The 12,449-nt window shown below is 47.3% G+C and overlaps 1 protein-coding gene across 2 annotated transcripts in view; it reads right to left on the bottom strand.

Moving 5' to 3' along the window:
• LOC128694876 (uncharacterized) overlaps positions 1 to 12,449 on the bottom strand; it is a 163,356-nt gene that overhangs the window by 49,329 nt on the left and 101,578 nt on the right. Inside the window, exon 1 of one of the 2 annotated variants that reach the window (XM_053785229.2) lies at positions 5,389 to 5,549. The exons of the other annotated variant lie outside the window; for it this stretch is intronic. The gene's annotated coding sequence lies outside the window, so the exon portion shown is untranslated. Of the gene's footprint in view, positions 1 to 5,388; positions 5,550 to 12,449 lie in introns of those variants that run through there. 2 annotated transcript variants of the gene reach the window in all.

Here is a 12,449-nt window from a genome sequence, read left to right on the forward strand (position 1 = left end):
TAAGGGACTGACCACCTCCTACCAGGGCTGAGGGACTGACCACCTCCTACCAGGGCTAAGGGACTAATAACCTCGAAATTACTTCTATTGCTTCTTGTTTTATATTCGACTCTATACAGTCGACTGAAGAAGCCTGCTGTGTAGTCTAAACGTTTCGTCAATAAACATACGCAAATATTGCATAAGTGTCTCAGGAACTCATCAGTGTAAGCTGCCCTTGAGCGGGTAATATAATATTTTTATATTTCACAAAGTCAGAATAGCACAAGTGGTTAACGCACTGGCCTCGGTGTTTCAAGACACTCGCCACAGGTTTAAACCCCACCCGTTCCCTGATTTATTTTTATGCTTTCTTTTGTATACAATTGATATACAATACCGTCAAAATGAAGAATTAGACACATGTGTAACATCTGGGTATTTTTATTTATAGACGTTTCGCCAACTAATGGCTTTATCAGTATAATACAAGGACATAATGTGAAGAATTATATACAGAAGATAAGGTAATCAGTCCCTCAGCCTGGAGACGATGTAATCAGTCCATGAATTGATTACATCGAATCCAGGCTGAGGGACTGTTTACCTCAATCTCCTGATCTATTCTTCGTTGTAGTGGACTGATGAAGCCACTGTGTGGCGAAACGTTTCCTCAATAAAGACACCCAAGTTTTGCACATGTGTCTAATTAATCATTGTAAAGGTGGGTGATAATCTGGTGGTGGCGGGAGACACCCAGCATCTGCTCCAACATTGTTCACACATTCTACTGTGAGTTTCATCTCTATCTACCACACATCCGCTACACTTTATTCTGGACCTTCAAACTTTGTCTTCAACATATAGTTAATTTTTATGAAGTGGTTTTGATTTCTCTACTTTCTTGTTCGCCTGTCAACACCCCCCCCCCAACACCCCCCCAACACCCCCCCAACACCCCCCCAACACCCCCCCAACACCCCCCCCCACACCATTTTCACTATTTTCTTTCGTTATCGTAAACTCACTTTTCCAGTACAGTGGTATATTCTGAGGTGTTCTGAGGTGTTCTAAGGTGTTCTGAGGTGTTCTGAGGTGTTCTGAGGTGTTCTGAGGTGTTCTGAGGTGTTTTGAGGTGTTCTGAGGTGTTCTGATGAACTCTTAGAAGCTCTAAGGTATTCTGTGGTGCTCTGGTGAACTCTTAGGAGCTGAGGTGTTTTTAGGTGTTCTGAGGTGTTCTGAGGTGTTCTGAGGTGTTCTGAGGTGTTTTTAGGTGTTCTGAGGTGTTCTGAGGTGTTCTGAGGTGTTTTTTAGGTGTTCTGAGGTGTTCTGAGGTGTTCTGAGGTGTTCTGTGTTCTGATGTGTTCTGAGGTGTTCTTAGGTGTTCTGTACTGTTCTGATAAACTCTTAGGAGCTCTTAGGTATTCTGGGGTGCTCTGGTGAACTGAGGTATTGTGAGGTGTTCTAAGGTGTTCTGAGGTGTTCTGAGGTGTTCTGAGGTGTTCTGAGGTGTTCTGAGGTGTTTTTAGGTGTTCTGAGGTGTTCTGAGGTGTTCTGAGGTGTTCTGAGGTGTTTTTAGGTGTTCTGAGGTGTTCTGAGGTGTTCTGAGGTGTTCTGAGGTGTTTTTAGGTGTTCTGAGGTGTTCTGAGGTGTTCTGAGGTGTTCTGAGGTGTTCTGAGGTGTTCTGAGGTGTTCTGAGGTGTTCTGAGGTGTTCTGAGGTGTTCTGAGGTGTTCTGAGGTGTTCTGAGGTGTTTTTAGGTGTTCTGAGGTGTTCTGAGGTGTTCTGAGGTGTTTTTAGGTGTTCTGAGGTGTTCTGAGGTGTTCTGAGGTGTTCTGAGGTGTTCTGAGGTGTTCTGAGGTGGTCTGAGGTGTTCTGAGGTGTTCTGAGGTGTTCTGAGGTGTTTTTAGGTGTTTTTAGGTGTTCTGAGGTGTTCTGAGGTGTTCTGAGGTGTTCTGAGGTGTTCTGAGGTGTTCTGAGGTGTTTTTAGGTGTTCTGAGGTGTTCTGAGGTGTTCTGAGGTGTTCTGAGGTGTTCTGAAGTGTTCTGAGGTGTTTTTAGGTGTTCTGAGGTGTTCTGAGGTGTTCTGAGGTGTTCTGAGGTGTTCTGAGGTGTTCTGAAGTGTTCTGAGGTGCTCTGATGAACTCTTAGAAGCTCTAAGGTATTCTGTGGTGCTCTGATGAACTCTTAGGAGCTCTTAGGTGTTCTGTACTGTTCTGATAAACTCTTAGGAGCTCTTAGGTATTCTGGGGTGCTCTGGTGAACTCTTAGCAGCTCTGAGGTGTTCTGTGGTGCTCTGATGAACTCTTAGCAACTCTGAGGTGTTCTGTGGTGCTCTGGTGAACGCTTAGGAGCTCTGAGGTGTTCTGTGCTGTTCTGATGAACTCTTAGGAGCTCTTAGGTATTCTGGGGTGCTCTGGTGAACTCTTAGCAGCTTTGAGGTGTTCTGGTGTGCTCTGATGAACTCTTAAAAGCTCCGAGGTGTTCTATAGTGCTCTGGTGAACTCTTAGGAGCTCTGAGGTGTTCTATGGTGCTCTGGTGAACTCTTAGGAGCTCTGAGGTATTATGTGGCGCTCTGATGAACTCTTAGGAGCTCTGAGGTGTTCTGTAGTGCTCTGATGAACTCTTAGGAGCTCTGAGGTGTTCTGATGATCTCTTATGGGCTCTTAGGTATTCTGTGCTGCTCTGATGAACTCTTAGGAGCTCTGAGGTGTTCTGTTGTGCTCTTATTGTCTATAATGTTGATAATTCCTGGTCATCCGTTTGAGGAAGTGGTACGGATGTAGCTAGCTAATCTCACATAGTTACGATGGTAAATTCCACAGGGATGGAAAACCTGACCTGAAACATACATAAATCACCAAGGTGTGTTTATGAGGGTTAAGTCACAGCTCCTGGCCTCGTTTCTTAGCTACTATTAATCGGATTTACTGGTTTTTTGGGGATTCCTGGACCTTATCACAACTATTCATGAAACTGTGTAGAGTATTTGCTTCCAATGCCCTTTTTTTAAATCCACTTAATGACCACCCTGAGGCTTAAAATATATTTTCTGATAATCTTATTGTTCATCTTGGTGAGGGGCTCATGATCCAAGGAATTGGATCCACTTTCTTTCTTGGTTTCCATTCCCTAGGTGCTGTATGATTCTTGTGAGATTAGCACTTCTCTAACTATAATAATACTACTATTACTACTACTACTACTACTACTATTATTACTACTACTACTACTACTATTACTACTGCTACTACTACTATTACTACTACTACTACTACTACTACTACTACTACTACTAACTACTACTGCTACTACTACTACTGCTACTACTACTACTACTACTACTACTATTACTACTACTACTACTACTACTACTACTACTGCTACTACTACTACTACTACTACTATTACTACTACTACTACTACTACTACTACTACTACTACTACTACTAATAATAATAATAATAATAATAATAATAATAATAATAATAATAATAATAATAATAACAATAATAATAATAATAATAAAAATGGGTCATCTTCGCGTTCAGATGCTGTCTGTGTATCCTAGCTCCCTCTTCTTCCATGTCAAGCAGCCTGTACCTATCCTCTATATTTAGACCTTTGAGTATTTTCTATGTCTTGATCATATCCCCTGGTCTTCCTTTCTCCTTGTATTTTAAGGAGTTAGCAAAGTGTTCAGTTGTCCATCTTCAGGGACACTGTTACTGCGACCCGCTGGTTCTCTGGTCTTCAGGGACACTGTTACTGCGACCCGCTGGTTCTCTGGTCTTCAGGGACACTGTTACTGCGACCCGCTGGTTCTCTGGTCTTCAGGGACACTGTTACTGCGACCCGCTGGTTCTCTGGTCTTCAGGGACACTGTTACTGCGACCCGCTGGTTCTCTGGTCTTCAGGGACACTGTTACTGCGACCCGCTGGTTCTCTGGTCTTCAGGGACACTGTTACTGCGACCCGCTGGTTCTCTGGTTTGTGATCTATTTGATGCTACAGAAATAGAGGTGGAGACATTTTGTAGATTGAGCTTTTAGTGGAACAACGCTTCCCTGTGCAGAACTTAAGGCTCAATACTAAGCTTCAGTACTGTCAGTAGTACGTTATAGAGAACCTACAGGAGCAGAGCCATGCTTGTGGTGCTCCTCTTGGAACCCATTCCAGTGTGCACTCACCTAATTGTAGTTGCAGGGGTTGAGTCATAGCTCCTTCCCCCCGCCTCTTCACTGGTCGCTACTAGATCCACTCTCTTCCTACTCCATGAGCTTTATCATACCACTTCTTAAAGCTATGTATGGATCCTGCCTCCACTACATCACTTCCAAGACTATTCCACTTCCTGACAATTCTATGACTGAAGAAATACTTCCTAACATCCCTGTGACTCATCTGAGTCAGATGAGTATGTGTGTGTGTATGTGTGTTTATGTGTGGTGTTTTTCTGTGCTTGCTTGAGCAGTTAATGCCAGTATAAACACAAACGAATGGCAGCAAGTAATTTAGTTTGTTATTTAAGACTATGGATTTTGGTTGGGTTATTGTACCAAGATGAGGACGTAATGGCGATTAACTTTCCCAGGTCTTCATATTCTCATTCCTATTTCCTAAAATTCCTTGTGTAAGATAAGTGAACTGTTGATATAAATCCAGATGTACTCCTGCAAATCCTTTTGGGGTCTAGTACCTAGGCCTTTTGCGTATCCATACTCTCCACAGGATTTATATGGGGTGCACAATAAACTAACCACTTCGGTGGCAAATTCTAATTCAATCATTCGTATATCAGAGAGCAACATTTGCTACTAGCTTGTCTGGTCTCATAGAGAATCCAGTAAAACTTCCAGGAATTTTCCAGTTGGTTTCTGTCGAGTGTAGCTCGTAGTAATTTGAAGCTGGCGTGCTGAAGCAAGCCTTAGTGTTTCTTAAAGCATTCCAGCAACAGAAGCTACACTCAGTTTTTCACGGATGAAGTCGTCTTGTTTGACCTTCGTTCAAACACAAAAGTTCCTACAACGAAGATCAGTAGTAAAAGCTTTGTGACTCCCCGCTCACTCCACTGTTAATAAAAAAAATCCAGTGACACTAAACATTTCCCAAAATAGGGTGCGAATACGGTGGAAAATAACCGCACTGGAGACTTAAAATAATGATTTCGCCCACGAACTGCCGAAGACTCGTGGCTGGACTTTGAAAGGAAGGAAGGAAGGATAGTGTTGGGGAGGAGGGAAAGTACTGGTACACTGCTGCTCCCGGCGCTATGGTGGTCAACACTGGGTCAACATCCTCAATATCGTTTTTTTTTTCAAATATATGTCAAGAGACACTAAATATATTATCACTATTGATCACTAAGGTGAGTATATGATCACACTATCGACTAGAAGGGCTGCCTTGCCTGCTGTGTCGGGGAAGGAGAGGCTTGAGAGTAGTCACACCACCTCGGTAGCTGGGGACGGTCTACCAGGACCCACCAGTGGCTGCAGGCTTAATACTCCTGATGCCAGTGACTCACCTCCCCAACAATCCCCCGGGGGTATGTAAGTACGTGTGTGCGTATCTCCGGGTGGGAGTGTGTGGACGCGGGGGCACGCGCGCGCGCGTGTGTGTGTGTGTGCGCGCAGGTGACACTAGACTTGGGGCAGGTTGCCGGGCATGATACCCGTAATGGCTGTGATGGTCGTGCTGGTGGTTGGCTGCTGGCTGGCCCGCTCCTGTGGCAGGTAATGTGAGGGCTGCCGCTCTTCTTTCTGCAGACTCCAGCTAAAACAACACCAGCAAGGACTTCTGTCATTCCCATGAACACCAAGAATGTTCAGCCAGGATAACTTGTACACCTCGGTGAATATCGTGTGTTTCCGGAGATAGAGTTAAGGAATAATGCGTAGGTCGAGTAGGGAGTTGGATCCACTCACGTAAGGGATGGAGGGCGAGGGATACACTCTTATAAAGAATGGAGGGTGAGGGATACACTCTTATAAAGAATGGAGGGTGAGGGATACACTCTTATAAAGAATGAACGGCGAGGGATGTACTCATGCAAGTGACGGAAGGGTAAGGAATTCAATCATATAAGTGACGGGGCTGATACATGCACTCATGTAAGGGATGGGGGATGATGCATGTACTCAAGGAAAGGAACAAGGAATGATAGATTCATTCCAGTAACGGACGGCTGATGACAGATGCATCAGAGCCATTCCTATAAGGGACAAGTTAGGTATGAGATACATTCATACATAACTTCACAGAGACAACAAACCAGCGGACTCTTGAGCTTTCTGCTCAAGTAAATGACAACAGTAGGTTGATCAGTCCTGTACACCATGTTAATTTAGTACCTGTTGAAGTTTCAGGTTTCTGTAATCTGTATACTAACCTCGTGATGCTGCTCAAGTGCTCAAACCCAAACGACTGTCACTGTAAACTGTCATTTGTAACCCTCGCACTCGTCAAAATTCACCTTATACCTATCCACCCGAAGTTGGGTGGGGTTTCTGATGTGTGCTTAGGGACAGACGGTCACTTCTTCTGGTAGACAGGTCCGACTTTTCCCACAAGTGTTCTTGCCTGATTAATAACCCAGAATCTCTTTCGGTACAATTGGTGGGGATATTTTCCCTTTCGGCTGAATTGCGCACATTCCTGGCCGATGACGATTTATGGACAAGGATTTCGGAACATGAAAAACATACTTTGAATATACTTTTATATGGATTTATGCAATGTAAAAGCAATTCAATATTGATAACAGTGATAGTTTTGATTTGTTATATAACGTTTGAAGCGTTATAACGTTTTAACGCTTAGTAAACGCAATAAAACAAAAACCTTAAACTTGAAACTTTACAAGTTGCATCTAATGCCTTGTATCTAGAGCGTTTATCTTTGGATGTTTGACTGCTAATGCTGTGAGCCACCTGCCCGCCTACACCACTAGTGAGCCACCTGCCCGCCTACACCACTAGTGAGCCACCTGCCCGCCTACACCACTAGTGAGCCACCTGCCCGCCTGCACCACTAGTGAGCCACCTGCCCGCCTGCACCACTAGTGAGCCACCTGCCCGCCTACACCACTAGTGAGCCACCTGCCCGCCTACACCACTAGTGAGCCACCTGCCCGCCTGCACCACTAGTGAGCCACCTGCCCGCCTGCACCACTAGTGAGCCACCTGCCCGCCTACACCACTAGTGAGCCACCTGCCCGCCTACACCACTAGTGAGCCACCTGCCCGCCTACTAGTGAGCCACCTGCCCGCCTACACCACTAGTGAGCCACCTGCCCGCCTGCACCACTAGTGAGCCACCTGCCCGCCTGCACCACTAGTGAGCCACCTGCCCGCCTACACCACTAGCCTACACCCTACTAGTGAGCCACCTGCCCGCCTACACCACTAGTGAGCCACCTGCCCGCCTACACCACTAGTGAGCCACCTGCCCGCCTGCACCACTAGTGAGCCACCTGCCCGCCTACACCACTAGCCACCTGCCCGCCTGCACCACTAGTGAGCCACCTGCCCGCCTACACCACTAGTGAGCCACCTGCCCGCCTACACCACTAGCCTACACCACTAGTGAGCCACCTGCCCGCCTGCACCACTAGTGAGCCCGCCTGCACCTGCCCGCCCGCCTGCACCACTAGTGAGCCACCTGCCCGCCTACCTGCCCGCCTACACCACTAGTGAGCCACCTGCCCGCCTACACCACTAGTGAGCCACCTGCCCGCCTACACCACTAGTGAGCCACCTGCCCGCCTACACCACTAGTGAGCCACCTGCCCGCCTGCACCACTAGTGAGCCACCTGCCCGCCTACACCACTAGTGAGCCACCTGCCCGCCTACACCACTAGTGAGCCACCTGCCCGCCTACACCACTAGTGAGCCACCTGCCCGCCTACACCACTAGTGAGCCACCTGCCCGCCTACACCACTAGTGAGCCACCTGCCCGCCTGCACTACAAGTGAGCCACCTGCCCGCCTGCACTACCAGTGAGCCACCTGCCCGCCTGCACTACCAGTGAGCCACCTGCCCGCCTGCACTACCAGTGAGCCACCTGCCCGCCTGCACTACCAGTGAGCCACCTGCCCGCCTGCAATACCAGTGAGCCACCTGCCCGCCTGCACCACCAGTGAGCCACCTGCCTGTCTGCATAACCAGTGAGCCACCTGCCCACCTGCATTACCAGTGAGCCACCTGCCCGCCTACACCACTAGTGAGCCACCTGCCTGCCCACACCACCAGTTAGCCACCTGCCCCCCAGCACCACTAGTAAACCACCTGCCTCCCCTGGACCACCAGTGAGCCACCTGCGAACTAACAGCTAGTCTTCCACTGCCTGCATGACACCTGCGCCACCTTCAAGCCAGCTACTAGACGTGTAACCACCTGTGCAAGCGGTTGATTCCATCTCACCTCACCATTACCCACTCTCTTAATATTTCTTATCGGCACTATCCATGATGAGCGAAACACTGCCTGTAGAGGAGGCCTTATTACTGCAATGTTTCGCCACAAATTTTCTTTATCAGTTGCGCTGAACGTTGTACGAGAGAGAAAGAGAGAGAGAGAGAGGGAGAGAGAGAGAGAGAGAGAGAGAGAGAGAGAGAGAGAGAGAGAGAGAGAGAGAGAGAGAGAGAGAGAGAGAGAGAGAGAAACTGAACGTCCCTCCAAGTACATTTACAGACATTACTGGCGTTTCTCCAGGCAAAGGATTAGGACATTCTGCTACTAATTGACCTTCACGTTTAATTCATTTCCAAGGTTGAATATCTCATCATTTATCTCTTATCTTTGTGCCTAAATTACAAAAAGATAATTGTCTCTGTATTCAAAGAATTCACTCATTTAGAGGTGTAGTTCTACGTGTTAATAATGTTATAGTGTTTAATGTGTACAATTACAGCAGGCAAACAATAGTATAGTGTTAATATAAGTGCAGGAGGGTCCCGCATATACAGCACCCTCAAGAGGGCCCCGCATATGCAGCACCCCCAGGAGGGCCCCGCATATACAGCGCCTATTTTCGGCGTTCCACGTTTAATTTACCTTTCAATTGAGCCGTTGTTCCACCCCCGTTGACAGCCACCTCCGAGTGGAACATAATGAGCAATGGCTCAGTTGGAAGCCAACGAAAACATGGAACAACGAAAAGAAGGAGCTGTATATGTGGTTCCCTCCTGTAGTTAACGCCTGTAAACACCCGTTTATTTGCTATGTGTGAGGCTATGACAGTGTCATCCTGCTTGTCCCTGTTGACGCCATTACGCCTGCTTTGTTTGGGTGCTTCGTGAAGCCGGCCGGCTGTCGAGCCAGATAGGGGAGGCTGTGTCAAGCCCACGGTCGTTATGTCTCCGTCACACCGTGACAGGGATGCATGCCAGCAGCCCACCTCAACACTGCAATAACAACTAAATATACACTCACACTCATCACAGCAGGGAAATAAGAATACTGTCTCATGCCAGCAGGAGAATAATAAGAATATTATCCCACGTCAGAAGGGATATACATCAAGAATATTTCTTGACGTCAGCAGGGAAATAACGTGAGTATTGCATAACGTCAGAGAGGTGTATTTTTTTCACTTCTTGAGAATAACACACAAAATATATGCACACACACACATGCATACATACATATATAAAATTACACACACACACACACACACACACACACACACACACACACACACATACACAAACGTTTGCAACAAAACTAGTTCCGTAGCTAAGGGGCGTGTCTTAGGAGGAGAGGTTAAGGGAAATCGATCTGACGACATTGGAGAACAGGAGAGATAGGGGGGATATGGTAACGATGTATAAAATGCTGAGAGGAATTGACAAGGTGGATAGGGACAGGTTGTTACAGAGATGGGACACAGCAACAAGGGGTCACAATTGGAAGTTGAAGTCTCGAATGAATCACAGGGATGTTAGGAAGTTCTTTCAGTCACAGAGTTGTCAGGAAGTGGAACAATCTGGAGAGCGATGTAGTGGAGGCAGTAGTCATGCATAGCTTTAAGAAAAGGTATAATAAAGCTCATGGAGCAAGGAGAGAGTGGACCTATTAGCGACCAGTCGAGAGGCGGGGCCAAGAGTTATGAATCGACCCCTGCAATTCCCCCCCCCCACACACAGACTGAGGATAGTGAAGTACACAGAGGCAAAATAATGCTGTCTAACTGACCCTTACATTAGAAACCAGTGCAGGATCTTTTCTCATAATCCCCCACCCCCATACCACAGTTTCTAACCCCTCTTCTCCTTGTTCCCCATCGACCCTCACCCAAACCAATCACGGTATTGTGCCTTTTTTGTTACCCACAGTCCCACCCTAACAATCAGCCCTACCCTCACTCATAACCTCCACCCTCCCCTGCACCCACTTCTTCCCTAATAGACGGCCATAAACCAGGAGAACAGGACAACGCAAATGGGTAATTAAACGTGTGGTATAGTAAAGCAGATGGATAACAAATAAGAGCGAACAATGAAAAGAGTGAATAGTTGAGGTATCTCCAGACACAGTAGCAAGAAAAGAGACTAAGCTCACAGACGTGATTGCAGATGCAGTTTTCCCATTAAGAGGGACACTAATAACAGGGGTTCCAAGGTGATAATAGCAGCGATTTACAACCCATCACTCAACAGCAGGAGACCAAGACACAAATATGAGGACAACAACAGAGCAATGGTAACGATATTAACAGAGGTTGCTAGAAGAGAGAGAGAGAGAGAGAGAGAGAGAGAGAGAGAGAGAGAGAGAGAGAGAGAGAGAGAGAGAGAGAGAGAGAGAGAGAGAGAGAGAGAGAGAGAGAGAGAGAGAGAGAGAGAGAGCACAAGGAAGGAGGTACCAGGAGAAAGACAGAGTGAAGAATTCAGGCAGTTTCTCAGTGTTGGCTGTGAGGTGTCTAGTGAGCAGTGACACTGCTTGTGTATTATCTCCCATAAAGTTTGTACAATCAAGGAATTGTGTTCAACGCTTAACAGAATTGTTTTCTGCGTTTTAAAGAATTGTCTGAGCGTGTTCGTCCATGTTAATTTATCTAGTAATTCCTCTGTTATTTTTACTTGTGTTTTCTTGTAAGACTTGAGTGTTAAACTTGAGGTTGTTATATAACGTTATCAAGTCCCAGTTAGCGTTTACTGACGAGAACGTACCTATTACAACAGCTGTGTAAGGTATATTTTAATAAGACTGCTATTCTTTGACCATCACCACCACTACCACCACTACCACCACTTACACCACTACCACCACTACCACCACTACCACCACTTACACCACTACCGCCACTTACACCACTACCAACACTACCACCACTACCACCACTACCACCACTACCACCACTTACACCACTACCACCACTACCACCACTACCACCACTTACACCACTACCACCACTACCACCACCACCACCACTTACACCACTACCACCACTACCACCACTACCACCACTTACACCACTACCACCACTACCACCACTTACACCACTACCACCACTACCACCACCACCACCACTTACACCACTACCACCACTACCACCACCACCACCACTTACACCACTACCACCACTACCACCACTTACTACCACCACTACCACCACTCACCACCACACCACCACTCACCACCACACCACCACTCACACCACTACCACCACTACCACCACTTACATCACTACCACCACTACCACCACCACCACCACTTACACCACTACCACCACTACCACCACTTACACCACTACCACCACTACCACCACTACCACCACTTACACCACTACCACCACTACCACCACTACCACCACTACCACCACTACCACCACTACCACCACTTACACCACTACCACCACTACCACCACCACCACCACTTACACCACTACCACCACTTACACCACTACCACCACTACCACCACTACCACCACTTACATCACTACCACCACTACCACCACCACCACCACCACTTACACCACTACCACCACTTACACCACTATCACCACTGCCACCACTTACACCACTACCACCACTACCACCACTACCACCACTACCACCACTTACACCACTACCTCCACTACCACCACTACCACCACTACCACCACTTACACCACTACCACCACTACCACCACTACCACCACTACCACCACTTACACCACTACCACCACTACCACCACTACCACCACTACCACCACTACCACCACTTACACCACTACCACCACTACCACCACTTACACCACTACCACCACTACCACCACTACCACCACTACCACCACTTACACCACTACCACCACTACCACCACTACCACCACTTACACCACTACCACCACTACCACCACTACCACCACTACCACCACTTACACCACTACCACCACTACCACCACTACCACCACTACCACCACTACCACCACTTACACCACTACCACCACTACCACCACCACCACCACTTACACCACTACCACCACTACC

Source organism: Cherax quadricarinatus, chromosome 14 (genome assembly GCF_038502225.1).
Source record: "Cherax quadricarinatus isolate ZL_2023a chromosome 14, ASM3850222v1, whole genome shotgun sequence".
NCBI classification, from domain to species: Eukaryota; Metazoa; Arthropoda; class Malacostraca; order Decapoda; family Parastacidae; genus Cherax; species Cherax quadricarinatus.